The 27,024-nt window shown below is 36.5% G+C and overlaps 1 protein-coding gene across 1 annotated transcript in view; it reads left to right on the top strand.

Moving 5' to 3' along the window:
* Positions 1–27,024, top strand: part of Hr39 (Nuclear hormone receptor FTZ-F1 beta) — a 60,178-nt gene that overhangs the window by 11,748 nt on the left and 21,406 nt on the right. The gene's annotated exons all lie outside the window — the stretch shown is intronic.

Here is a 27,024-nt window from a genome sequence, read left to right as displayed (position 1 = left end):
TTACACTAAGGGCACTGTAAGATGGATCTTTTGTGTCTCTAGTAGCCTTTGGCTTATCGACGTTGGTGGGAAAATCACATATATTTTTACAAACATCCATAATTATTTCAAATAAGTACATCCTGTTAGTGTTACGCTTTTGCTGACTGAGGTGCGAGAAACTAAGTACATAAACAGCAAAGTTTTCTTACATATGAACGCTTAATTATTATTCGTTACTAAGACAGTTATTTATTCTCCGTAATGGACCAATGCGAGCTCATTTTTTTATTCTTTTAAAGTACCTTTTTGTAATGTTCGAGCAAAAAACCCTAAACGAAGGTATTATTTGTTCATGTTTGCTCAATAGAAAGCTTATAAAGTCCATTAAATGGACTTTTGAAGCTGGCTTCTCTTATTCCGCCCACGTTTATTTTCAGTGTTTCTAATACTTAGTAATGTTCAAAATGTTCATTATTTTGAGATCTTACGAGAACGCCTAGCTTTATTGTATGAGGCACGTGGAATCACCGTCGTTTTCACGTTTGCTTTGTGTGGAAATCTGTGGTTAATATTTTTAAAAAACCTTGCCTCTTGCGCAGTATTGGAAGAATTTTTGCCAATGAGGGCTATCGCGTATGAATTCGCCACTAGAGGCGCTAGTGTAGCGTGAGGTCTCCGAAATGTCAAATCTCATAGTTTTTGGGTGAGCTACGCGGGTTTATTTATAATTAGAATAATTTTGTGAATATTTTGCAATATCTGTAATTAATTATGGCAAATATGCGTTCCGGGGCAATGAATGTCTGTGTTTTGAGACAGTTTTGTCTTTCGGAAACCTTTGTCCTCCCTTTTTTCCGAACAAAACGGGGACTATGCAACACTGTGGCATGCTCGATATTTTTATGGTACGGTTTTAAGGTGTATTAAATATGATTTTAATCTAAACTTTGTTTTCACACCCGTAATAACAGACTTTGAAAGCCATACTTAAAAACCTCACGCAACAGTGCGCCATCTAGTGAGACAAAAAACGATAGGCCTCATTAAAGTACATCTTTTTTGGGATTATAAAACGGACACCGTTAAATATGGAGCTTTATAAGTGGATCCTCTTGTGTACGAAATCGTAAGGACCAATTAAAACGTCAATCCCTATCTCTAAGTATTAGTCGTGGAAAGTTGCCTTTACTCCTTTCATGCTTTTGACGTTTAAAAGAACATCTTCGTGCTTTCCTGCCAGTACATTGCCTAAAAGCCTATCTGTGCTTTTTGAGCCTTCGACGACGTTTATAGCAAAGAACTTCATCTTCGTAGTTTCCTACCAGTTAATAGGGATGTTGACACCACCAATCAATTGACGTACTTTTTATGAGCTGTCAAAACACAAATCTCCCATAGAGTTTGAATGGAAATAGCAACTTATGACGTCACTCGTTCGCATCAATCAACTAACTATTTATTTGTTTTAAAGCAACAAAAATCTAATTTTGCAGTTAATCGAAAATTAATCTGGTTATCAGGGCTAAAATAAAGCGGTTTCTTACTGGAGTCGTGTCTTCGAATTATTTTTTATAGGCTGTATTAATATTACTTTCTCTAAGCCTCTAGCCACGTGGCGATGATACATAACGACATTTCGCAACGAACATGTTCGAAATTCGATTCTCGGTAACCGTGAGTCACAAGGACCGCGGACGAGGCAATTTAAACCCACCATTCAAATAAAGACCTAATCTATCGTTCACAAAGTCCAAAATGAAAATTTTATCGCGATGCTATTAAGGCCTTTTATAAAATATCCGCTCAATTTGAATTTGGGACTTAATTCGAATGTTCGTCGAAACGCTCTCGACCTCGACTTTGTTTTAACGGTTGTCTGTTAATGACTCATTATAAATTAAACCGTGTATGGAAAGGCGCAGGGCTGAATTTTGCGAAACTTATTCAACAGAATTTTTACATAATAATTATATTTTATCTTGAAATTTTAATATACCTTGGAAACGCAAACAACTTTATACTGCTTCAATAATACCAGTATCAAAGTCATAAAAAGAATAATAGGTACTTAATCGATCTCTGAATACTTATTTTGCTTTTCTGGTGATTTTTCAATCTTAATATTTAAGTATGACTCCTATCTGTCAGTTAATACGTTAATGCCTAGTTTGAAGAAATGGAATCGGTTCATAAGTATATGCGTTTAGAGTTTAAGTTATACGTAGTGTTTGCGAAATTTCCTTTTTTCAACACAAACTTTTTTTTTACTGTACTGGCATCATCCAAAGTTCCAAACCAAACTACTTTTTTTTTCTTTGCCCTGTGCGCACCTGTAAGTACCATTATATCAAGTCCATCCGATTTTTAGGAGTATGTGTAGGATAATTGGACTTGGCAAGTGCAGTACATGAACTAATTTATTCTGTGCGTTATCAAACATGCCATTAAAACAAAGAATGTAATAAAATAAAAAACAAATCAACTGAATTTTAGAAAACATTCATATTTATAAAAAAAAACCTCTGAAGTGTAAAACAATAAGTGACTGGCCACTTTATCAAGCAAGCGTTCTCTGTTTAAATTGAGTTTGCTGCGTTTGTGCGTTAGCGCAGACGATGCGTTGGCACTCGGTAGCCTTGACCTCCGGCCGGTTGGCCGTCACAACACTCACAAGTCACAACACACAGTTAAGACCTAGGTATGTTTTGTATAACATACTAGCTTTATCCAGCAGGTGCGCTTGAATCATTAGATTATTAATTCCGAGATTTTCCAAAAGTTACCTATGCCATTTACGCTCGAATTGGTGGGTGGTTGGAATTTTTAAGAATTAAATGTATTTATTTTACTAATATCTATCCCCGGAAAGTGATGAGCTCCTGCAGAACTATAAATATTATTTTATATATGTATTTTTATCATTGCAACACAGTTCTAAACAATAGCCGTGTATGGCAATTGGCAACTTCAGAGCTACGGAATGGAGGTTTGGAAGTAGGTATAGGTACATAATGATAAGTGTCTAGACTAGAGCACCTAGAGTATTGAAAGCATGTAGGTAGTTACGAGTGAGTAAAAAAATATGGTACATTTTTTTTCTTTTATTTTTATTTTTATAATAATGAATTATTTGGATTTAGAACCCCATGACATGAATATTGAAGACAATTTTCATAGAGTTCTAATATCAAATAAAGACGCTAAAACATTGTTGACAGTGTTATTTTTTTTGCATATATGTATTCGGAATTGTCACGTTCTAAATTGAAACAAAGAATCGAGAACATAGTGGCCAGCGCTATATTTTATTGAAATAAATATTAAGCACGAGGCAAAATGTTTCCTGCCAGGACTTTGTCTTTCCGAAGTCAAACGTAGAATCGAATTTAAAAAAGCATGTGATTCAGTAAAGAAGGCTGTCTGTGTTGCCAGTGTCGTTTCGCGATTGTCGATAATGGTTGGCAACACTAGCGGATCGAGGGCACGCAGGACCGGTACTCGGCAGAGTGGGGGTGAGGCTAAATGGGTCGAACCGCATTCCACGGCCTGACATTTCTCAGGAAAGAGGTAGTCTAAAACCCAACACGGTGCATGAAAGGGACGTCGCTATGTAAAAGTGATTAATAGCTCAAAGTCCCAATAAGATGATTTGCCTATGAAAAGTAGTGAAATGTCATAATCATAAACAGCCAAGCCTAGAAGAAACAAAAGTGTGAATTTGGCCTTTTTTTGGGATTCCGTATGAAATATTCTATGAAAATGAATGAAAACGAAATGAAAATGAAAAAGTTTATTTGGGTATTTTACGTGGTATACAGACGAGGTTGGAGCCTCCTACTAAGCAAAAAGTATGCTTGTGTCAGGAGACTCCGCTCATCCATAACAATAAATGGTAGAATCCATAATAAACTAGAACTAAACAATTCTTACAATAATAATAAAGCTAACTAGTTACTTTAAACAAGATTGCCTAGAGTTTTATATTACCTTACAAGTAACTTCTATGCCACTCAAACTACTATAATATCGTTAATATTTCGGACTTACACTTTTTAGGATCCGTTCCTGAAGAGTGGCAAACGGAACCCTATTACAGTCGCTTCGCTGTCCGTCTGTCTATCATAGTGCTGTATCTCGAGAATAATTGGAATGGACAGCTAAAATTTACACATCAGTAATGTGTATTTTTACTAATAAAATTTAAAAAAGGGGATCCCCGTTCAAGAAACGTATTATTTTTATTTAATTTAAAAAGTTTTAATGTTTTCCCTAAGAGTGACTCACGCTTGGCTGGTTTTCATTATTTGTTGATAATGCAGTATATTTACCGCTATTACTATTCATAGTTTGTGGTTTGTATGTTTAACCGTTACCGTTACAGAGATAGAACGAAAACAAAACACAATTTGGGGGTCCGATACAAGAACTGTATTATTTACGGCTATACTTTATGTTAGTCAGTTAGATTCTTTATAGACGTACGGAATCCTCGGTGTGTGTGTGGGTCCGATTCACTCCTGGCCGGTTTTTAGTTTGAGTCTTGTTTGAGTGTACACCAACAACGTGATACTTACGTAATTTCAATTGTTTATTGTAATGCCACGAATACTTTAATGATTTCTTTCGTTCTTTCTTTGTTTTTTAGAAATCCGTACCCAAAGGGTAAAAACGGAACCTTATTACCAAGACTCCCAAATGACTTACAAGTGCGGCCTTACCCAGCTGAAAACCAGCGCCTATTTTCCAGCTCGCAGCTTATGCTGAGCCTGAACCCATTGCCACCTGCTTATGTGAAATTTTTATTTGTGCCAGTGGCGAAGCGTCCATAGAACCCAATGAGGGCTATCGTTTTTTGTCTCACTAGATGGCGCACTGTTGCGTGAGGTTTTTAAGTATGGCTTTCAAAGTCTGTTATTACGGGCGTGAAAACAAAGTTTAGATTAAAATCATATTTAATACACCTTAAAACCGTACCATAAAATTATCGAGCATGCCACAGTGTTGCATAGTCCCCGTTTTGTTCGGAAAAAAGGGAGGACAAAGGTTTCCGAAAGACAAAACTGTCTCAAAACACAGACATTCATTGCCCCGGAACGCATATTTGCCATAATTAATTTCAGATATTGCAAAATATTCACAAAATTATTCTAATTATAAATAAACCCGCGTAGCTCACCCAAAAACTATGAGATTTGACATGTCGGAGACCTCACGCTACACTAGCGCCTCTAGTGGCCAATTCATACGCAATAGCACTCATTCCCACTGGCTTGCCCAGTATTGACAAAATACGACAACAGGGCGCACATTATTTATGAAGTATGTGCGCGATCTTTACTTCGGCTTTACCACGGAAATATCTGACGGTACGCCACTGATTTGTGTAGTCCTGTCTTATTTTCTGTGGCAATCGTCGCTGGTGGCAATAAATAATTTTATTATATTATTATTACTAACAAAAAAAATTGGTTCAAAATCGAATTTATAGTGGGGAGGGGGCGGCGATTTGTGACACAGGAACACTAACCAACAGAAAGTTGGAAAACCCCCGACTTTGTCACTTCAAAGTTCAATATCTCAAAAACGGCTGAACCGATTTTGATGAAACATGTCTTAGAACCATCGTTAAAAATCCTGCTTTCAAATAAAAAAAACGCATTAAAATTGGTCCACCCGTTTAAGAGCTACGATGCCACAGACAGACTCACCCCTCTTTTTGCGTCGGGGGTTAAAAATAATAGAGTTTCGTGTGACTCTATATGCCTATAGTATAGTTTTGTCATATTTCTATTCCAATCTAACAATGTAGGTAGTGAAAAGGTTCGTTGCGAAATTTCTAAGGTATGAGTCGTGGGTTGTGAGTCACTGGCTGGTTTGAAATAGTCAACTTTTTAAGATGACTGGCTGAGTCAGAAAAAAAAATTAGGTGCCCCATGATACGTACAGTAAGTATGGCTTATAGACGCTTGTAAACTCTTAGATAGGTATGAGTACTTGGAAAAAATGCATTGTGCGATGCAATGTGAAGCGATATTTCAATAAAATTTAAGTTTACCATATAAATACATCGTAATTGATTTTTGAAATTTTGAGGAGTAATGTATTGCGTATATTGTACCTACAATAATTTGACACGATTAGCGCATCTGCGACAATTGTCACATCAGCAAGTGCGGCGTTTCGAATAAAATCAAAGTAAAATCATGTAGTGATACATTGCGAGCTTGCTTATTTTTTTTATAAAAAATAATGCCCTGTTACCCTGCCTCCAAAATATCATTCAAAAATTGCGAAAATGATTTTATAAACTTGTCTTAAACTTGATTATTTATTAAATCTTATAACCTTGTAAATACAGTCATTAATTAAGAAAGTGCTGTCGTAAATGGTCGCCTTGATCATTCGCTCTCAAATACAAATGCCAAATGCAGATTATAGAAGTCAGAGTAGAGACTTTTTTATCTTAATTTAGTCTGTCAATCTACCGGTCTTCAGTTATGCTTGCGTTTTCCGGTGCCTAAAATAAATCATAATTGTCGTCCGCGGTTACAAAAATCCTTCACAAGCGGCCCGATGTGACTCACGCGCAGGGCAGGGGGGCTACTACGAAATCCGAAAATCGGAGTTCGTAGGTATCGTACCGTCCCTCTCACTCTTATATTAAATATCAGCGTCAGCGGAACAGCAAGATACGAAGTTCGAATTTTGCACTTCGTAGTGTGGGGCCTGAGGGCGTACTCCGAAGTTCGAAAACCGAAGTTCGTATCTTACCGTCCCTCTCGCTCTCGTATTAAATAGTACAAGTGTCAGTGGGACCGACCGACACGAACTTTGAGTTTCGTAGTAGCCCTGCTGTTTCTATTCTGCAAAGTCCAACCGAAGTATTGTCAGATTTACTACAACTATAATTCTTTAGCACGTATGTGGCACAAGCTATAATAATAAATGAGCCATTTTGTTGACTAGCTAGTACTTTTGTACTCGTCAATGAATTTCTAAATATAAAAGTTATTTTAAAAATGTTATGTTAAAAATCACCCTATAAATGTCAATTTTACTCAATTTCGAAACACTCAGTAGACTTTCAAAAGTTTTTATTTAAATTATGTAATTAATATTAATAATGTTTTATAATCTAAACAAAACTTAACACCCGTAAGTGCAAGAGTGCGCACAATCGCCCTCTTTTTCTCCCACGTTATACCCGCCTGGTGGGAGCTCCTACATATGCCCTTAAAATGGCCGAAGCTCGCAGTTTCACTGCTATATTCCCATTTTCTTCACTATGATCATAGCTCTCTAGTTTTATCAAGCCTTAGCTAAGCAAAAGCAACATATTAAACAAGTCTATGAATCATAACTATTTGCATAATCCAATTCCAATGCATATTTCTGTTCAGAGAAAGGAAATACCTCGGCTAAACTTGCGATGCTACTTTGGATATTTATATTATATATGTACAAAACTTGATTATTAATAAAACTTCGTTTAATGACGCGTATCGTGAGGTTTTTTAACGTTACGGTCTTGCTTGCAATTGGCTCATTTATCCGTAACGTCAAAAAATACTAACGCCATCTTGCGATATTTCACCTATCTTTTAGTCCTGATTGAAGTAGTAAATATATAATTCTGATTTTTATTAAATACTGTCAACACATACAAAGTCGTAATTGAAAATTAATGGTGTAAAAAAGTAATTTAAAATTATCTGTGGAAATAACTTTTTAAAAGCAACGTTTTTTCGTCTGGTAATAAAAGTCAGCGGTCTTCTTTTGGTTTCCCCACTGTGTACTATAGAGAATGAACTGAATTAAAAGTTAAGGACCACATAAATGAAACATAAAAAATATGATTGATGAAAAAATTCAAAAAATGTTACTGAAGTTAGAAGAACCTACTTGTTTTTTCATATTTTAACTTGTAAGTTTCGCAACTGAATTCTTATAATAATAAAAGACTAAAATATGCTTTGTCTCTGTCATGCCATTGGTAAAAGTCAAAGTGAAAGATAAAGACAACATAATGTTTAGTTATGCATAAGCTCCAAGCGTTTATGAATAAGGGGTTATATTATAGCTGTAAAGCCCATCGTATCGGCTACATTCCGATGACATTAAAATAGTATATTATTAGTGTAACTCCACAATTCTTATTTTAAATTTTGAACCGGTCTTTATAACTGCATAACGGGTGTTAAGTATTTTATTTATCCGCAGTGTACGGTCGAGGCATTAAAATATTTTTTAAGCAGCCATGTAAGCTGCAGTGATTTGTCAAAACGACGCGACAAGTTTCTTTTAAAGTCGGAATTACCAACACGACAGTGCCAATAGACCGGTCCAATGCGCCAAAAGCCATTAAAAATTAAAAGAAAAAACCGTTCTAATTTTGAAAAAATACTAGGCTTGTTTTTTTTTAATCGGCGTCTTGCGTCAGTAGCTAAGGCCACGGGCCCGCATGCCTCTCAATTAGTTAGTACCAAGGTGTTCAACATTTACTGGTACGTTTACTTGGGTGGTGTTGCCTCACCTTAAGTTACGTTGTTTAATGATTATCTGTTCCCATTCGAAATTAAGCCTGCAAAACGGTTAAAATGTATTCACATTTCATTCAGTTGGTTTGAATGAGTTGAAGACCAAGGAAAAAATAATAACATTTTATTGACTGTACACTGTCATCTAATCTAGTAAAATTCCGGGATTTTACAAAATTCCCCTGGGAAATCTCAAAATTTATATCGTGGCCATCTTCATTGAGGTTGTGTTAGACTAAATCCTTCAGCGTTTGAAATTTCATGATTTTATCCCTATCCCTAGATCGGAATAAAAAGTAGCCCATGTGTTATTCCAGACGTCCAGCTACCTACGTACTTTTAATTACTCTAAGCCCAGCGATTGTTATTTCGAGATTTTATCCCTATCCCGTGGGAATATCGGGATAAAAAGTAGCCTATGTGTGTTATTCTAGACGTCCAGCTATCTACGTACCAAATTTCATCCACGCACATATATAGCATGTTACCAAAGTTCAAGTAACCTGACCACTGGGCATGGGCAGGGCAGTGCCTATTATTCGAGCTGTAAGATTTGACCGTAGGAAAAACAAATGAACATTACAAGTAAAATAAGTAAAAGTTGTACTATTACTTATTCTGTGGTAAAAGCTTCTAGTAATATTTTTCCATGTGTTTTTATTAAGAAGCTTTTATATATCCGTTAATTACCTATAAGATATACACTAAGCTAAGTAATGAGCACTTTTATAACAACTGGCATGGCGAACCCATATTAAGGTACCGTACAATATGTAAATAAATAATAATATTATTACACGAAGGTCACAAATCGTTGTTCATAAAAAACATAACATATTTATTACCAATCGCAGCAAAAATGTACTACTAGTATAAATTCTCTTTTAGTCGAAGACCGATGATACCTAGTTTTTACCCGACTACCCGAAGGAGGGTTATGTTTTTCGAGCGTATGTATGTATATATGTATGTATGTGGGTATGTATGTCCATTTCTTTGGTCCTCGCTGCAGCCTAAACGGCTAGACGGATTTTAACATATGAGGTATCATTGGATTCGTCATAACTGTCGGAGTGACATAGGCTATGTAATATTTCAATATGGCGTCCGCGAAAAAAAAAATAGCGGAGGAATAAAAAAAATTGTATTGTAACAATATGGGTATCAAATGAAAGCTAATAATTAGCCAATTCTAAATATATTGATATTACTTAATTATAATACTTATATATTATAATACTTTTAATCTATTGTTTTCACATAAACATCGAAAAAGTGCAAAATAAAACATTACTTAAATTAAAAAAATCAAAAACCCGACTGACAAAACTAAAAGGAAGAAAATAAGTCTAGTGATCTAGAACTCTGTTAAGTATCTAATTTAAAGTTCAACAGTCGGGACCCATTACTAAGAGTTTTTGGGCGTCACGATTTATTTTTATTTTTTTGGAGTCGGTTTTACTTTTTTTAAGTTTTTTTATTAATAATATATATAACCTAACCAACAAACAGTTGGAAAACCCCCGACATCGTCACTCCAATGTTCAATATCTCAAAAACGGCTGAACCGATTTTGATAAAGCATGTCTAAGAACCATCGCTAAAAACCCTGCTTTCAAATAAAAAAACCGCATTCAAATCGGGTCACCCGTTGAAGAGCTACGGTGCCACAGACAGACACACATAGCGGTCAAACTTATAAAACCCCTTTTTTGGCGTCGGGGGTTATAAACAACCAATAAGACATTTCAATCAGCGCGCTTTATTTATGGTCTACTTATTTAAATTTTACAATTGGCAACACTACGCCACATCCTGTACATGCGTTTCTAATTTCAAAAAAGCAATTGTTTTACGAACGTGTTGTTTATACTATAAAATTCTGTGAATGAATCGAATTTAGCGAGTTGCTTGGGTGCCGTTAGGCAGGGCCCGGGGTTCGTTGACCCGAGTACGGGCACAACTAGTTAGAACAGAGCGCCCAGCCCGCCCTCAGTGCGTACTCGTGAGGACAAGCGCAACTGTCCCTTTTTAACAAACGCTTAGGCATTGTGTGTGGTATTGCTATCTCAAGGCAATAAGGCCGGGCACAAACATGCTTGTAAGCTGTTGCTTGCACATTTTCGTGCAAGTACCTTGTATGAAGTTTGTAGTTGCGACGTGCGGCAGCTTCTAAGCACGAAAATGTGAAACCTACAGGCATGTGTAACGGCCTTAACTGAAGCCTTCCTAACACTTTTATTGAATCAATTCGGCATCCTTAGGGACCGCTCGGCTGGGTGACAAACTCTGCTGAAAACGCGCTGAGCCTAGGGTTGCCAAATAGTCGGGAAACGGCTGTATTCTCAGATAAAACACAAAATCCCCCGACAAAAAGCTTTGAAGTACCGTGTGTGTTTAGGTTCAGCTCAAAATTCTCACAAAAATAGGATTGTCATAATAATATAATTGTCTCAGGATGAGTACTAGTAGGTAGGACTACGGTCGGATTATGTTAATTTCAGTATATCTCTAGATTTTCATAATTTTCAGTAGATCGCTTCGCCGCGTTTCTTATTTTTAATTTTATTTCACACAAACCTTGTCCTGACAATAACGAAAAAAAAAGAATAATATAATAAAAACCTCAAAAATTTCCACATTCTGGCAATAGTCAATATACCTATGTATAATAATAATAATAATAATAATGTTTATTGACAAAAAGTTACATTGTTAATAGTTATAACATGGGATGTAGGGTGATTATTCAGAAATATATACGACACCCTGGTGTCTAAACTAGGCTGAGCCTGTGTCTTAGACACCAGTTACTTCCTATGACATTACTAATTGGCGAATGCGATTATTAACTACCATAAATAGTGCAACAATAAATAACAGAAAATAAAAACAATTACGTAAAATTAGAAAAACATTGTGGGTATCAATCTAATATAAATTAAAATAAGAGGGTAAGAAGCATTGAGTTCGAACCAACTGGCACTGTATAGAACCGGGCGGTTTCCAAGATTTTTTAGAAATACTATTTTATAAAATACAATAGGTTAGGATAGTTTTAATAGCAATTCTGAAGAAAATACTGTAATTTTTCAGAAATAAATTACTGTATGACAAATGAAAATTATGGAAAACGGTACATTATGGCATATGAAATTAGGGAAAGCGATAGTGAACCCTTTGTATAACGTGGGGAACTCTACAGTAAAGACTGGCTACGAAACCAAAAAAGTGAAATTTTAGTTTCATATTCAAATGAAAACGGTATTCTGTAAATAGGCCGCAAAGAACTCCTTTACATGTCACTTTTTTATGCAAACACCGCCTTTGGAAAAACCATTATTGCCAAAAACAAACTTGGGAGACAGTTTTCAAAACATACATTTATTGGTTTTCACTTAACTAGGTATAACTATTAAATTTCGTATAACTATTAAATTAAAAATAAACATAAGATTAAAATTACATGGGTATGGAGACAATGTTTCAGTATCATAATATATAGGTTTTACAGGCATGTACAGTCAAGTGCAAAAATAAGTATCTATTCGACCCACTCGAAAATATGTTACCACGGCCTTACCGCGTCGGAATAAAAGAGTGTGGTACTTATTTTTGAAACTTTGAATAAGTTCATATTTTTACACTCGACTGTACGAGATCTATATGAAGTTCCTTAATTTTGAATCGTAATTACTATTCGAGACGATGTATAGATAGATGTACACTGCATAGTCTGTCTGCATAATGGTTATCATTCGGTAAAAGCCAAAGGCCTTATTGTCTAACGCACTCGTAATCACAATCGTTTTTACCATTTCTTTCTGTCACACGGTATAAGCCGAGGGTAAAAAGAGACGGTGAATGCGATCGCGAGAGTCAGCGCGTTAGGCAATACGGCCTCTGATCTCAATCGGAAACACAAGGGCCCCGCAGTATCAATCAAATTATGAATAAAAATACATATTATTTAATTAAATGAGTGACATTTCATATCCATTAGCTAGAGTAGAGTTAGAGTATGGAACTTTGTTATTTGCCTATTGCTCACCTTGTAATTTTTTTTCTCTGTGTAAGTATCTGTTTTCTGTATGTCTGATGTACAATAAAGAGTCTTTGTATTGTATTGTATTTGAGTCTCTTAGCTGCAAACTCGGGTAAATCCAAAACTGTATTTTTTTTAAGATTTTGGTATTAAATAAAGGAGTACAATACTAGTTTTGTTACAATTTTATCGGTTAAGTATAATTCCGTGTGGCTTTTGGGAAAAATACAGATAAAATCATAATATTTTATCAAAATCATATAAAACCATTATGACAGTTTTATTCAAATGTATTTAGGTAAGTCCATCTCAGCCAATCTGAGAAAGAGGTTTGTTTTTTATCTTCTTTTTTGACAGTTATTTTTCAAATCTTGAATCCAGGTCTGTTAAATCATAATTATACAAATCCACACTGAGATTTTTCAAAGATGATAAATTGCAATTAATTATATTAAATGAAGGTGAATCCAATCAACATTTTTTTTTATAAACAATGGATGGTTTTAATGCTGATTTTGCCGAACAGGATCGCTTTCTCAATGCTTTAGCCATAATAAAAACCACTGCCTATCAAATCACCGATTAACGTTATTATCAGTTTTCCAATAATCTCCCAAATGGTTAGAGTGGATTAATCTGAGTTTGAAGTTAAGCGACTCTTTAGTGTCAAATGTCAAAATTAAAAATGAGCGGCTGCACTAATGGGAACTGAAACTAATTGAGACAGCACGATAAAAACTAATTTTCCAATAAAATACGACGGAAACTCATTATGCACTATATGTATAGCTTTATATAATTACTAAGTAGAACACGTTCGTTCTCCTTGCAGGTGTTTGCAGACGGAGTTTAAACAGCTGGCATCCTAGACGTACACAACAACCTCTGACTAATTTAGGAACGTTTTTATAATTGCTTTATTGCACGTGTATCTTTTGCCAGCCTTATACCGAAATGAATCCTTTCGGAGCTCAGGAATATCGATCAAAATCAAAATGTTCTGAGAGTTTTGCAGGTGGTAGGACCTTGTGCAAGGTCCGCCCGGATTGCTACCACCATCTTACTCGCTAATCCTGCCGTGAAGCAGCAGTGCTTGCACTGTAGTGTTTCGGCGTGGAGAGTAAGACAGCCGGTGAAATTACTGGCACTTGAGGTATCCCATCTTAGGCCTCTAAGTTGGCAACGCATCTGCAATACCATCAGGAGACCCATTTGCTCGTTTGCCATCCAGTCGAATAAAAAAAAAATGTAGGCCGCAAAGGGCTATTTTACGTGTAACTTTTTTGTACCAGCGCATTGCAGCGCTTTCGGAAATACCATCATTGCCAAGAAGAATGTACGCAAGAAACTTTGCCAGAAAGTCTTATTGGTTGTGCTATAATGTGCCTTATATCACAGTTAATTTCATGTTTCTAGGACAACTGGAAATACCCTACAGGTGTTCCGGTTACGGCAATTGTATCGAAACACCTTTTTTAATGACTATCTTTTGATTAACTTGGAAGTTTGAGTTTTTCACTTCTTTAAGTAGCAGGCCAGAGTATTTAATAATAATTTCAGCTTCACGCTTTGAGAAAAACAGTCTTGAGAGGCAGACAATAAAGTAGTCCTATAATGGTTCCTTTTTTTGTGGTACGGAACCCTAAAAAAGTGTCTTGTCTATTAACAGATGTAGTGCTAGCCGTCGCCTCCAGGTCAGGTATCCCGTATAAATATATCGCAGTAATGTCAACGACTTCTCTAAAAATAACCATTTTTTACGTAGGTAAATAATCTATTCCATACTCGAAGGTCATTAACTTGTTTCTATTTATGACTTAAATTGTAGAAACAAATAAAAAATGTACCAAAGTTCGTTCGGGTATTTAACGTCAAAGTCAAAGTCACAATTGCGAAGAAAATGGCGCCTTTATTTTTTTCTGTTTTACCTTTTTGATATTCTATTGGCTTTATGTTATGTATTATTTTATTTTTTTCATTTGTACCATCAGCCAAATAAGTGGTCTACCAATACAGTATTTACAACTATTCGGTTTTCTTCGCTTTCCTGAAGATTCATATGAGAAAGAAAAAGATAACCGATCTTCTGTTTCAAGATCCGAAGGCCGTTAGCAAACTAGTTTAATTGTACGGTGATCTCTAAACAAACTAGAGTTGTTTCTGAAAGAAAAGACGTCTGGAACGATCTAATTTCAATTATTATTGTCATCTTAGTATGTCAATTTATTAGAATAATGAACTATATGCTTACATATAGCGTCAGTGGCCTGTAATACGAGCAAAAAATTAAATCATAGATCGTCTTAGACAATCTCAACAACATTAGTTCAGCGACTTTTAAAAATAATGAAGTCTTTGAATTTTCCTTTTTTCATAGAAATTAAATACTGCTATCGATGTAAGCCATCCTAGAACACAACTGACGTCGCCTGTCACGCTACAAACATCGAGCATTTTGCTTTACATTGCTTCTTCGAATAAAAAAAAAAAGTGAAAAGTGTCTTAAAAGTGTAATCAAAATTAAAAAAAAAAACTAATTATTTTTAAAAGTCGCTGAACTAATGTTGTTCAGTTTGACGAGTATGATCTATGTTTTAATTATTTGCTCATATTACAGGCCACACCCGGTATAGATATGCCAATAAGTATCTAAAAGTTAATGGTTAGTTGACGTGTAGACCAGTAAGTGGAATGAGGGCTATCGCGTATGAATTCGCCACTAGAGGCGCTAGTGTAGCGTGAGGTCTCCGAAATGTCAAATCTCATAGATTTTGGGTGAGCTACGCGGATTTATTTATAATAAGAATAATTTTGTGAATATTTTGCAATATCTGAAATTAATTATGGCAAATATGCGTTCCGGGGCAACGAATGTCTGTGTTTTGAGACAGTTTTGTCTTTCGGAAACCTTTGTCCTCCCTTTTTTCCGAACAAAACGGGGACTTTGCAACACTGTGGCATGCTCGATATTTTTATGGTACGGTTTTAAGCTGTATTACATATGATTTTAATCTGAACTTTGTTTTCACGCCCGTAATAACAGACTTTGAAAGCCATACTTAAAAACCTCACGCAACAGTGCGCCATCTAGTGAGACAAAAAACGATAGTCCTCATTCCCCTCCTTAGCTTAGCGGTGGCGAAGACTGGTGGCGGAAATTCACTTCAGGCTCTATATACTACAAAGTGCAAAATTCGAACTTCGTATCATACCGTCCCGCTGCCGCTAATATTATTTAATACGAGAATAAGAGGGACGGTACGATACGAACTTCAATTTTAGAATTTCGTAGTAGCCGCCTAGAATTGCCGACATAGACAGGACTCGACACACGTGTCTGCCGCATCTTTTTCTTTGTCTCTGTCTAGCCATGTAGGTTAAGTTTCTTAAGTCTATTCACCTTTTCCCTAACGGCGTTGACGGTACAGTCAGTAATGTCAAGGCCGTTGACAGCGAAATCATTGCGAAATGTCTGAAAACCGAGCTCGGGTCGTTGACTTATTTGTTAGGTATATCTGAAACGTTGATTAGATTATACCTTCGATAATTAGAAGGAATTTACCGGTGTGGTATTTCGTGTGTTGTAGTCTAAAGGTTATATTAAAAAAATACTAGGCATAGACAAAGTAACAAACACAAGGTACAATTAGTTTATGGTATTTCTGAACCTTTTTAATCCTGTTCAAAGCCTGTTCACTATATTTTCTTCAGTTGTAACTTTCTTAAATTTTTACACGCTTTTGATCGTCCGATTGTCTTGAAATTTCAAACATTTATAGAACTTCGGCGACAGAGCAATAATAAAATACGTTTGACTAAAACCGACTAAATACGAGTCGGAATCGCGCACCGAGAGTTCCGTAGTTTTACGGTATAAACCTTTCTAAGTACGCACGCAGAGTATAGGTCATTTTAACTGACTACAAAAATTAGGGATTTCAAAGAAAAAAATATAATCAATATTTTATTTGTTAGTATAAAATACACGTAATACGTAAATAAACATTGTCGTCAAGTTTCTAGTTCATCGGTCAATGTTGGGACGCCCTACATTTTTATTTTTTATTTTTTATTTTTTGTCGTACAGCCGAACAAACTGAATGATGTAAGTACAGTCAACTTCATAAGTGATCACTTTTTACCTTGTCGGTTTAAAATTTATTTAAAATTTTAAATGACAAGTTACAAAAGTGACTACTGATTACTTATTTATGACGTTGACTGTACGAGGGTGTAACCTTGGTGCTACTAATGTCATGTTGACATCCCATATTTTATTTAGTCAAGGAAATCATTTTGCAATTGATCATTGAAATAAATTATTTAGTTTTATTATTTTATATTATCATTGTAATATAAAAAAAACTTTTCCTTGATTTCATTTCTACTGATTGGCTGGTCGAAGCTCCCCCTTTTCTGCCACTCGCAGGTTCCTGCTCTGCAAATGGCGTACTCCTGTCAATTTATTTGAAATTAAGAAAAAAATACGGACGTCAGTTTTCATCCTGGCCGGCTACTTCTATTTTTAAAACAATTATTTTTCTTTTCTCAAAAATGACCGTAAAAGTTGACATTATTCTTTACATATCAGAAGGTGAAGTGCGTAGTTTATGGTCAGCGAAAAATTAAAAAGTTAAAAAGATTGCAGGCGCGCTAGCTCGACAATAATGAATTAGCGCGCCTGCAATCAGTCACAAATTTTTAAAAAGTTAAAAAGGCCATGGACATGTTGGCACAAGTCGTATACAGCCAAGTCTAATGGCCGGTATCAGCTATTTTGTTGGAAATCCGGACTTTTTCTATTGGGTCTGAAACAGCTTGTGGTGTTTTCGGTGGAAAAATACACCTGCAGTTTATTTTTAGTGAAAAAAAGGCGGAAAAGCATAAGAAAAATATTGGAATAAAATTAAATGTTGTAATATATTTTGAGAAAAAGTTTATTCTATTTCAGAATTATTCACCATTTTTGAGAAAAGCTTTATATTAGTCTCGGCTGGAACAGCAATTGCTGGCTTCGTATTAGTTATACTCATACTCAGCCAGCAATTGCCTACTTCCAGGCCACGACAATAATCTACTATTAATTATGTCCTTTCTATCTGACCAGGACTTAAACCTAATGGATGTTAATTCAACGAGACAAAAATAAACTTGTAATAAACATTCAAAAAAGCTGGCAGGATATCTACACAGCCGCTGTACAAACTTATCTTTACAGTTAGTAGTATCGTTGTTTGTCCTATAAAATACTACATGGAAATATGGCAATAATTGTAGTTCCAGATTTGACCGGCGGCTCGCTTAAGTTGGCGCCTTTTAGTGATCTTGGCCTTAGGCGTTTGTGCTCTAAATTTATACCAGGAGCCGATTGGCGGATTTGAAATTCAATCAGTTATCCATGTGGGTATAAGAGTTCAAAAGGTCACTCTGTAAAAAAACTCGCGTGGGATCGATTTTTAGTCGAACCATTTTTAGGGTTCCGTACCCAAAGGGTAAGAACGTGACCCATTACTAAGACTCCGCTGTCCGTCCGTCTGCCACCAGGCTGTATCTCATGAACCGTGATAGCTAGACAGTTGAAATTATCGCAGATTATCTATTTCTGTTGCCGCTATAACAACAAATACTAAAAACAGAATAAAATAAATATTTAAATGTTTTTTTGCTCGATATTAATAACGGCAACAGGTAGACGCTTCAAATATTCATAGAATATTGTCGTATATTCACTTTAAGTACGAGTGAGGGGGACGGTACGATACGAACTTCGGTTTTCTAATTTCGTAGTAGCACCTCAGACATGGTTCAGGCAGTCAAAATGGCTGATAAAATAAATCCTTGAACAAATTCCTTTGCGATCGCACTAAATGATAATTATGCAAGACGTCACCGTCTGATAAGAGAATGTTGTGTAAATATTCCAATTAATTAATATTTTTTGGTGCTCAGTGCTTCATACACATACGCTTAGTGGCAAAGGACTAATGGTATTTTAAACTAAAATCGAAATATCCCATTGATTCAAACATTTAAAATCACTAAGAAATAAGTGATCTTCTTCTTGCAGTGCCTCTCCACTACTGGAGGTTGGCTGTCAGCTCCGCATATCTCTCCTTATTTCTCGCCAGAGAAAACAGTTCTTCCACACTGGCGATACCGGTCCACTCTCTGATGTTTCGGAGCCACGATTTCTTCCTTCTTCCGACGCGAATAAAAGTAAATAAAATAATAAAGTGAGTAAGTAAGTAAGTAAATAAGTGATAATGCGACCCAAACTTTTCAAAATGGCAGATTAGTGTGAAGCTACCATTAATGTCCGATCGATCGATTTAGTTTGCAGGGTTGTTACGAGTAATTAATTATAGTTTACTTTTAGAATTAAATCTACCTGTCTAGTACCGTCCATCTTTCCCATCACCAGTGTCTATCCAGGCCTAGGGTACCACGGTCTACACGAGGTATGTGGTCACATTACAAGGATAGATATGGTTGATTGTCGCGGTTGGTTTTGTCTTCTAAGTTACGCTAAGTATCTACAGACTGACGGCATTTGATGCTGGGAATCTCAAAGGCTTTAATTTTCTTCCGAAAGGGCGTTTAAGTCCGAAAGTCCGTCTTACTCGTACTCTCCTATTAATACTATTAGCACGAGCGGGACGGCATAATATAAAGTTCGTACTAAAGTAGGAGGCCGATCAGCACTGTATAGAAAATATAGAGTAATTTCAAGTAAGTTACTTTTGTCACACCTCCCTATTTTTAGGGTTCCGTACCCAAAGGGTGCCAACGGGACCCTATTACTGAGACTCCGCTGTCTGTCTGTCCGTCTGTCCGTCCGTCCGTCTGTCACAGAGCATTAGGGCTATCATACTAAGTATTTAACACTATTTAAATGGTTTATAATACAGTTTAAAATTTATCCACACTAGTCGAGCTTCTTATTATTTAATTACACAACATACGAAGTCCACTGAATTTCCCGCGAATGAACCAAACTGACAGCTACTTTTTATTCTGCTGCCGTGCATGGCAAGAGTCTGAAGCGCTATTCAGCCTCCTTGAGGGCGACATCCAAAGAGGATGAGAATTTAAAATTGATATTTATTCAAAATACTTGCACCTAGTGCTTACATTTTGGTGATAACATTGTACGGAGGTGCGGAACCCTTTATGCGCGACTCGCACTTGACCGATTTTTTTGTTTGTTTTTGCGGTCACCCATCCAAGACCTGACCAGTGCTGAGCTGATATGGCCTTACTAAAATTACCAAATGCCCACACGCCCTCAACCAAGGCATCTGTCATTTGTCATACTCATTGAAATACCTGCAGGGCTACTACGAAACTCGTAACTCGAAGTTCGGGTCGTGCCGTCCCTCTCGCTCTCGTATTAAACAGTATAAGTGTTAGAGGGACCGCACGACACGAACTTCGAGTTTCGAGTTTCGTAGTAGCCCTGCTGTACTACTTATACCGTAGTGCACTGTTACGTTATCAGAGTGCATAGCGTGATGGCTACGTCACGTCACGCTGAAAGTGTTGTGACCTTAAGATAATTATCGGTCGTCGCCTCGTCTCACGTTCATCGATAAAGCAAGGACATCACTAGGCCGTTTTGTTGGTGCAACGAAGATACGTGAAAATTTCCTTTGTATTGTAGGGTTGTTTCATAATGTTTGTCGATTGTTTCGTTTCTTGGAACGCATACTTAGTCGAGTTCAATTCGGAATGGTTGGAAGGGTTGGGGTTTCTCAAAGAAAATCTTTTCCCTTTGTCGTGTTTTCGTCACGGCAGGCAGTTGTCTCATTTTTAGGGTTCCGCACAATTGACAAAAACGTCTGTCTGTCTGTCTGGCGTTTGCGGATTTGCTCAAAGACTCAGTTCTAGAAAGCTGTAATTTTAAGTCGAGCGTCCCCCCCCCCCTCATGAGGTAAATGAAGAGTTTCTATTGGTCCATGACGCACACAGTTCATCCTCGCACATCTATGGTGAAAACGCGGTCTTTACCACTACCATGAGTTTACAGTGACCGTACTCGATAGCGACGGCGTAAGTTATTTGTAGAGGCGCTGTACGATTCTCCATACAAATAATTTACGCCGTCGCTAACGAGTACGGTCACTGTAAACTCATGGTATAAAAAACTTTATTCACAAACAGCCATGACAATTGTACAAAAACAAACGATATACTACGTGGTATTTATCTATCATTGTGTTGCAATATATCCAGCGTTGTCAGGACTTTTTGAATTTACAATGATACCCGTAAAATGACACTATGAACAATTAATGTCAGCTAAATTGGAAAAGTGGTGTAACATAACGTGTTCTACTCTACGTCTATTTTAAACTTTTTTTTTCAGAAACGTTTCGTGAAAACGATGAATAAAAAATCGTCTTGTTTACCAATGTTAGAATACATATGTATTCGGAGCAATCCTGAATACAGCTATTTCGAAATAAGCACAGAATTGTTTTTATCAAATGTGTGTTACGAACATAGAATTTGATATGATAAATGTACAGTTTCTACAGCATTGCCCAACTGATAAGATGCGAGATGTTTTATATCAAACACAACACAGTCTTAGTTTTAGGTAAAGAAAAATTGCGCAGGTTAAATAATACTTGATTTAGTAATATAAAAACATAAAATTGATTAAACGAAACTAAGAATACACGAAAAAATTACTATAAACTAAATGCCTAACTTAAACACTTTTAATAACATAAACAATAGCACTCCTTGCAGTCGGGTAAAAAGGCACGGGAGGTGTGGTACCCGAAAGGCTGGCAGCATTCCCTCGTAGAATGAGAGAGATAGCTGCCAGCCATTTGGTAGCTACCCGCGGCTTCGCACACGTAAAACATTAGGTCCAGCAGCTGAATTGAAATTCCGGTATTTTTAAAAATGCCCGTTGGAATTCCCGAAAATTAAATCGATGTTTTCATTGACGTTACATTAAAAACAATCATGGTCAAATTTCATGACTCTAGCCCAGCGGTTGTTGTTTCGAGATTTTATCCCTGTTCCGCAGGAATAGCGGAACAAAAAGTAGGCTTGTTTTTATTCCAGATGTCTAGCTATCTACATTCCAAATTTCATGACTCTAAGCCCAGCGGTTATTAGTTCGAGATTTTATCCCTATCCCGTGGGAACATCGGGATAAGAAGCAGCCTATGTGTTAGTCCAGACGTCCAGCTACCTACATATCAAATTTCATGACTCTAAGCCCAACGGTTGTTATTTAGAGATTTTATCCCTATGCCGTGGGAAAATCAGGATAAAAAGTATCCTATGTTTTAATACCGGCTATAAACTAACTTTTTGTCAAATTTCATCCAAATCCGTCCAGCCGTTTCAGAGTGAAGAAGTAACAAACATATTCACTTACTCACAAACTCACTCACTCACTCACTCACTTACAAACTTTCACATTTATAATATTATTAGGATTAGGATATTAGGATGACAGAAAGAAGGTGAATGTATACGATTCTGAGTGCGTAAGAGCCAGTATACAAACGGACTGCATTCTAATTGCAACGTTACCAGTTGTGGCGACTGCCCATTCATTTTTCGTTCCAGTTCGATTGCAGATGGCGCAACTGCACTCTGACTGCAATTGAAATGTATGGGCAGTCGGCAGTTGGCACTTACTTTGCAGCTGGAATGCAGTCCGTTTGTACTGGCTCTTAGACAATGTGGCATCAGTTCTCCTATGGTCCCTCCTAGCGTAAATGGTTTGGGTATTTTTATTACAAACGAAGTATCATATTCGTCTTTGCCATGCGAATGTTACTTATAGTCTTATACGCTGTCGGTTTTTTACACTTTTATTTAACTTTAAATGTTTGTTTGTACGTTTATTAAGGTCAAATCGTGCAGTTCGAATTTCACCCGTTACAAGAACAACCATTTTACCTGTAGGTTACTTTAAGTAGGTAAATAAGGTGATGGCAGTCTTGGTCAAGAACCAATAATGTTTTTTTAACGTTAACCCAATTTATAAGAAGCAGAACTTAACACTAATGTTCAGATAACAGATGATCATAACCAGTAAAGTTCATGAATGGTGAGCTACTACTTACTGGGTTACTGTGCTTCATGTCCAATCATTTTTGGCGCCATCACCCTAAGTGCACGGATATTTTCAAAACCCCTCTCAAAAAATGCCGTTACATACATAATGTATTTTGGAAACTTACCTATGCATTTGGGTATGCAACATTGAAATTACGCAAGAAATATTATTTTGGTATTTTTTTTATTATTCCGAATCGCGGTTACAACTCAAACTTTTCCGTTTAAAATTTCTAAAAAAACTAAAAGATTGCAAAAGCCAGTTTTAAACTGCGAAACCGTGCTAAAAAAAAAATCGTGTCGCTTAAAAAAATATATCGTTCATTTTAAACGATAAAATTGTGTCTACTGAATAAAACAAATTCCCGGATACTTCCAGATTGGCACACTTCCATGCTCGATTTACAAAGAAAACGATGTTGATTAAGTATACGCAAAATTAAATACACGTAAGTAATCGCACCCATAGTTCGGATAAATTCAGAAGTCGAAATTCAATATAACAATTCCATTGGAAGCGTCACTTCAATTCGGCTGGTTTATATTCTCTATATAATATAACGAAGACGTCTGACGTGACATCACAACAAATTTGTCGTATCCAGTGGCCATAAGTGAAATTAATTTCTTCTCTTACTAGTTTGAACCGTGTCCTTAGATGACAGCGCCACTGTCGCCCGCAAAAATAACTTTGTGATGCTGTAGTAATGACCGACCGGCCTTGTCTAGGCCGTGATGACGCCATCTTGCGTGCAGACGAACTCCTTTTATTGGGACACAAGATTTTGTTGACTCGCTCGAGCTAACGCTTCCTCGACTAGTGTGAGAGGGACAAACAGTTTTCGATTGCGACTATTCAATTTAATTATAGAACAGACTGACGGGCTTTACAGGATTGCGTTAACCTTTATTGACGGTTCATGGTTTTTGGATTTATTCAGTTTTATTGTTATTATTTTTGAGTTTGCGTTTTTTTTAACAAAGTTTGTGAAGATGTTTGGATGTTTAGATGTTCGGTATACAGATACTCTTCCCGGAGAAGCACATAGGATAGTTTTATCCCGGAATATTGCATAATTCCCGCGTGATAGCGATAAACAAATACTACGCGGAAGGAGTCGCGCGGGCAACAGCTAGTACATACATAAATAATTACTTTCGTACGTAATATCGATATACTTAACGTCACTTATCATATTTTCTGCTTCTATCCAAAAGGCACCAACTGTAATGTAAAAACTGCAAAGGTATTTTTTTTTTAAATCAAGGATTAGAAAATTATTAAGCCCATACACACCTACAAAAATGTTAACGTATTCCTAGAACTGGTAAACATTATCTTCGACTAAACAAAAATAGTTAGAGCTGGGCCCCCGTTTATGTTTAGTCTAATTATGAGGATTTTTATTGTGATTTGAGTGAAAATTCGTTTTTACGTACAAACTGAGAATTACGAGTCCTTCCACCCTCTTAGACGTTCATTCATAGACGTTGACAAACTTTTTAGTTTAAACAAAATCCAGATTTATACTTTTTTATTGATTAATTAAATACAAATAGATAGCTAATGGTTGATAGTTTTGAATGAAGATACACTTGAACAGGTATAACGTGAAATTGACTGATTTTACAAGCTTTTATTGAACTTGTTTGTTATTGTTGGTCAAAACTTGCAAGTTCATTTTGACCAAAAACAAATGCAAGCAAAAACTTCAATTAAAATGTAATTTTTAACAGAAACTTATTTTGACCCAGCGAGCACAGTGCCCCTTTTTCAACTTGAGCAAAAATGCTTTCGTATTTCTCTCCAGCGCTGTCTGTTCTCTACAGGTCACATTTCTCAAGCGATTCTCGTGAAATTTTGGGAGCAGGTTCGAATGAAATGAAAAATTGATTTTACAATTCCATTTTCAAAATACCGACGCCTTGAGGTTTGAAAACGTAAATAATAAAATAACTTAGATGTGCCATTTTGAAAACTACTACTTTTTTGCCAGTTAAATAAATATCCTTCTGCTGGAGAAAGGGAAAAAATCAACGAAATTTAGATTAAACCCTAGCTTTGTATTGATTGTCAACATAATATGTATTATCTAAATTGCTTAAACGTTTAGTTAGGGGGTGTGATGGTACCGTTATCGCTGTTTATATCAAAAATATGTAAGCTGATCTTTCCTACTAATATTATAAATGCAAAAGTTTGTGAGCGTGTTTTTACTCTTTCACACTAAAACGGTTAAGGCAGATCTCGGGAATAAACAAAGGTTACGATACCCCCCTGTAAAATACAAGCCCTAGGGATGTAATGCCAGGAGAAAAGGCCCGTGGTTTATTTAGAGCATTGCATACATGGCGCAAAAGCCACATATAAAGGCTAGTTCTAGAAGAGTAACGACTAAATGACAGAGACGGACAATGCGCACCCTAAACCATTAGAACAAAGACAGAAAAAATTGCTAAGCATAACTTTCCTTGAGGGTCACAGAGGTGTACTAAAATGCGATTTTTCAAAAATACTACGGGAATACAAATCAATCCAATTTTTATTCTTGCACGGGTATGAAACCGTAGTGTAGAGTTTATGCTTATAATGGTAATTGCGGATATTTTTTTTAATTCCTCTTTTATTCTTTAACCACTCATTGTCTTTGTAAGATATGATATTTAACGTAGTCCACACAAACTGGTGTTATTTTTTACCCGGCCGCGGTATGGGCGAGTTGCGAAAGGCATCGCTCGACCACAACCGGCTCCCGAAGGCCGACGCCCCGCCGCCCCTGCGCGGGCGCCGCTAGTGCAGAAAGCGACTGTCGATAGAAAACTATCGATAAGAAAGTGTAGGTGAAAGTTGTATTTTTGTTGGCACTCACATAACGGCAGTGGACAAACACCGACGTGTCTCTAGTGGGTATGCTCCCTAAAGTGAGAGCCCCCCATTTTCCACGGAAGGTTTGCGATTAGTAGTGCTTTTATCTCAAAATTTAAATTAAAACCAAGGACAAGAGAATACGAAAATCTACATTCACGGCGAATTGTAAAAAGTGAAGTTTTCAAGATATTCGCGTTCTTTTTCTTTTTTTGCCACAAGTGATTTGTTGTATACTCGTGTATCTATGAAATGCGTCGTGGTTCGTCTCGTCGTGTCTTAGAGCGCAAAGTCTAAGGGCATGTCATGCACCTTAAGCTCCGTTCAAACGTATGATAGTGAATGTCATTGATAAAAATTACTATTTCCGTGTAAGCAGATAAATAGCTTCATAACTTTCGAGAGGCAGCTACAGAGGCATGGGCCCTGTGTGGTCTTAAGGAAAAGACTTCTAAGGATTGTGTAATCACGGTCTTTCATACAAATATTTTGACCAATTATCGATGTGTTTCTAACTCCAAACCCAACTCTCCCAACCTCGAAGCTCCCAACTCAAAAACTAGGATTGTATAAATATTTTATATTTGATAGTCCCTGAGCAAAGCCGCGGATGGACGGACGGACAGACAGACAGACATGGCGAAACTATAAGGGTTCCATTTTAAAAACGGAGTATAAAGTCGGTCGTTAAGTATCTGTCAAAAATACAAACCAAGATTTTGTTTTGATTAATAACATACGTAAAATTGCTAAAAATTGCCTTATCTTTAGGGGAAAAGAAAAAGATGTCTGGTAACATATAACTAGCCCATAAAATATCAATAACCGGTCAAAAAGTTAAGAAACAGGCCCTTAGCCAACAGTCCCGTCAAAACACATAAAATATACTATTCTAAACAATAACATTCATAACGTAACACCATTTCCAAGCAAACAAGGCAGTAGGAAAAGGAATTGCAGCCTATTCAACGATAAAACGTTATCTCTGTAAACATAATGCCATTGACACCGAACGCTGGCATCGATAAAGAAATTATCGAGCGCGCGCGTCACTGCCCCGGCAAGGTCGTCGCCGCGCGCGCACGTCCGAAACCGAAACGCGTTAAGTCGCAAATAAATTCATTCGGATTCAAATCGAGAACAGCCTAAAGGAGTTTCAAATGGAAATGTCATTATTTTAGAACGTTAGTGCAGACGAAATTAAAATTTGTTTTGACGTCTGCACACGCAGACGTTTATTTGTTTTTAATAGAAAAAGCTACGCATTGTGTGGATTTGAAACATGCTTGAATACCTTGTAGACGGGCGGATGAATGAGAAATTGATTGAGCCAACCCTTAAGTAATAACTGAACTCTTATTAGGTATATTTTATATACCTACTACACAGTTAGTAACGCAAATGACAGAATTATTTTAGTATTTTCTTGTTTTGATACGTTCAATTTTTAAAACCCAAAGGGTCGCGATCAAAACGCACAAACGCACTTCATTATCATCTTCATTTTG

This window comes from Choristoneura fumiferana, chromosome Z (genome assembly GCF_025370935.1).
Source record: "Choristoneura fumiferana chromosome Z, NRCan_CFum_1, whole genome shotgun sequence".
Classification (NCBI taxonomy): Eukaryota; Metazoa; Arthropoda; class Insecta; order Lepidoptera; family Tortricidae; genus Choristoneura; species Choristoneura fumiferana.
Note: the sequence above shows the minus strand (reverse complement) of the source record. Positions and strands in the feature narration are given on the sequence as shown.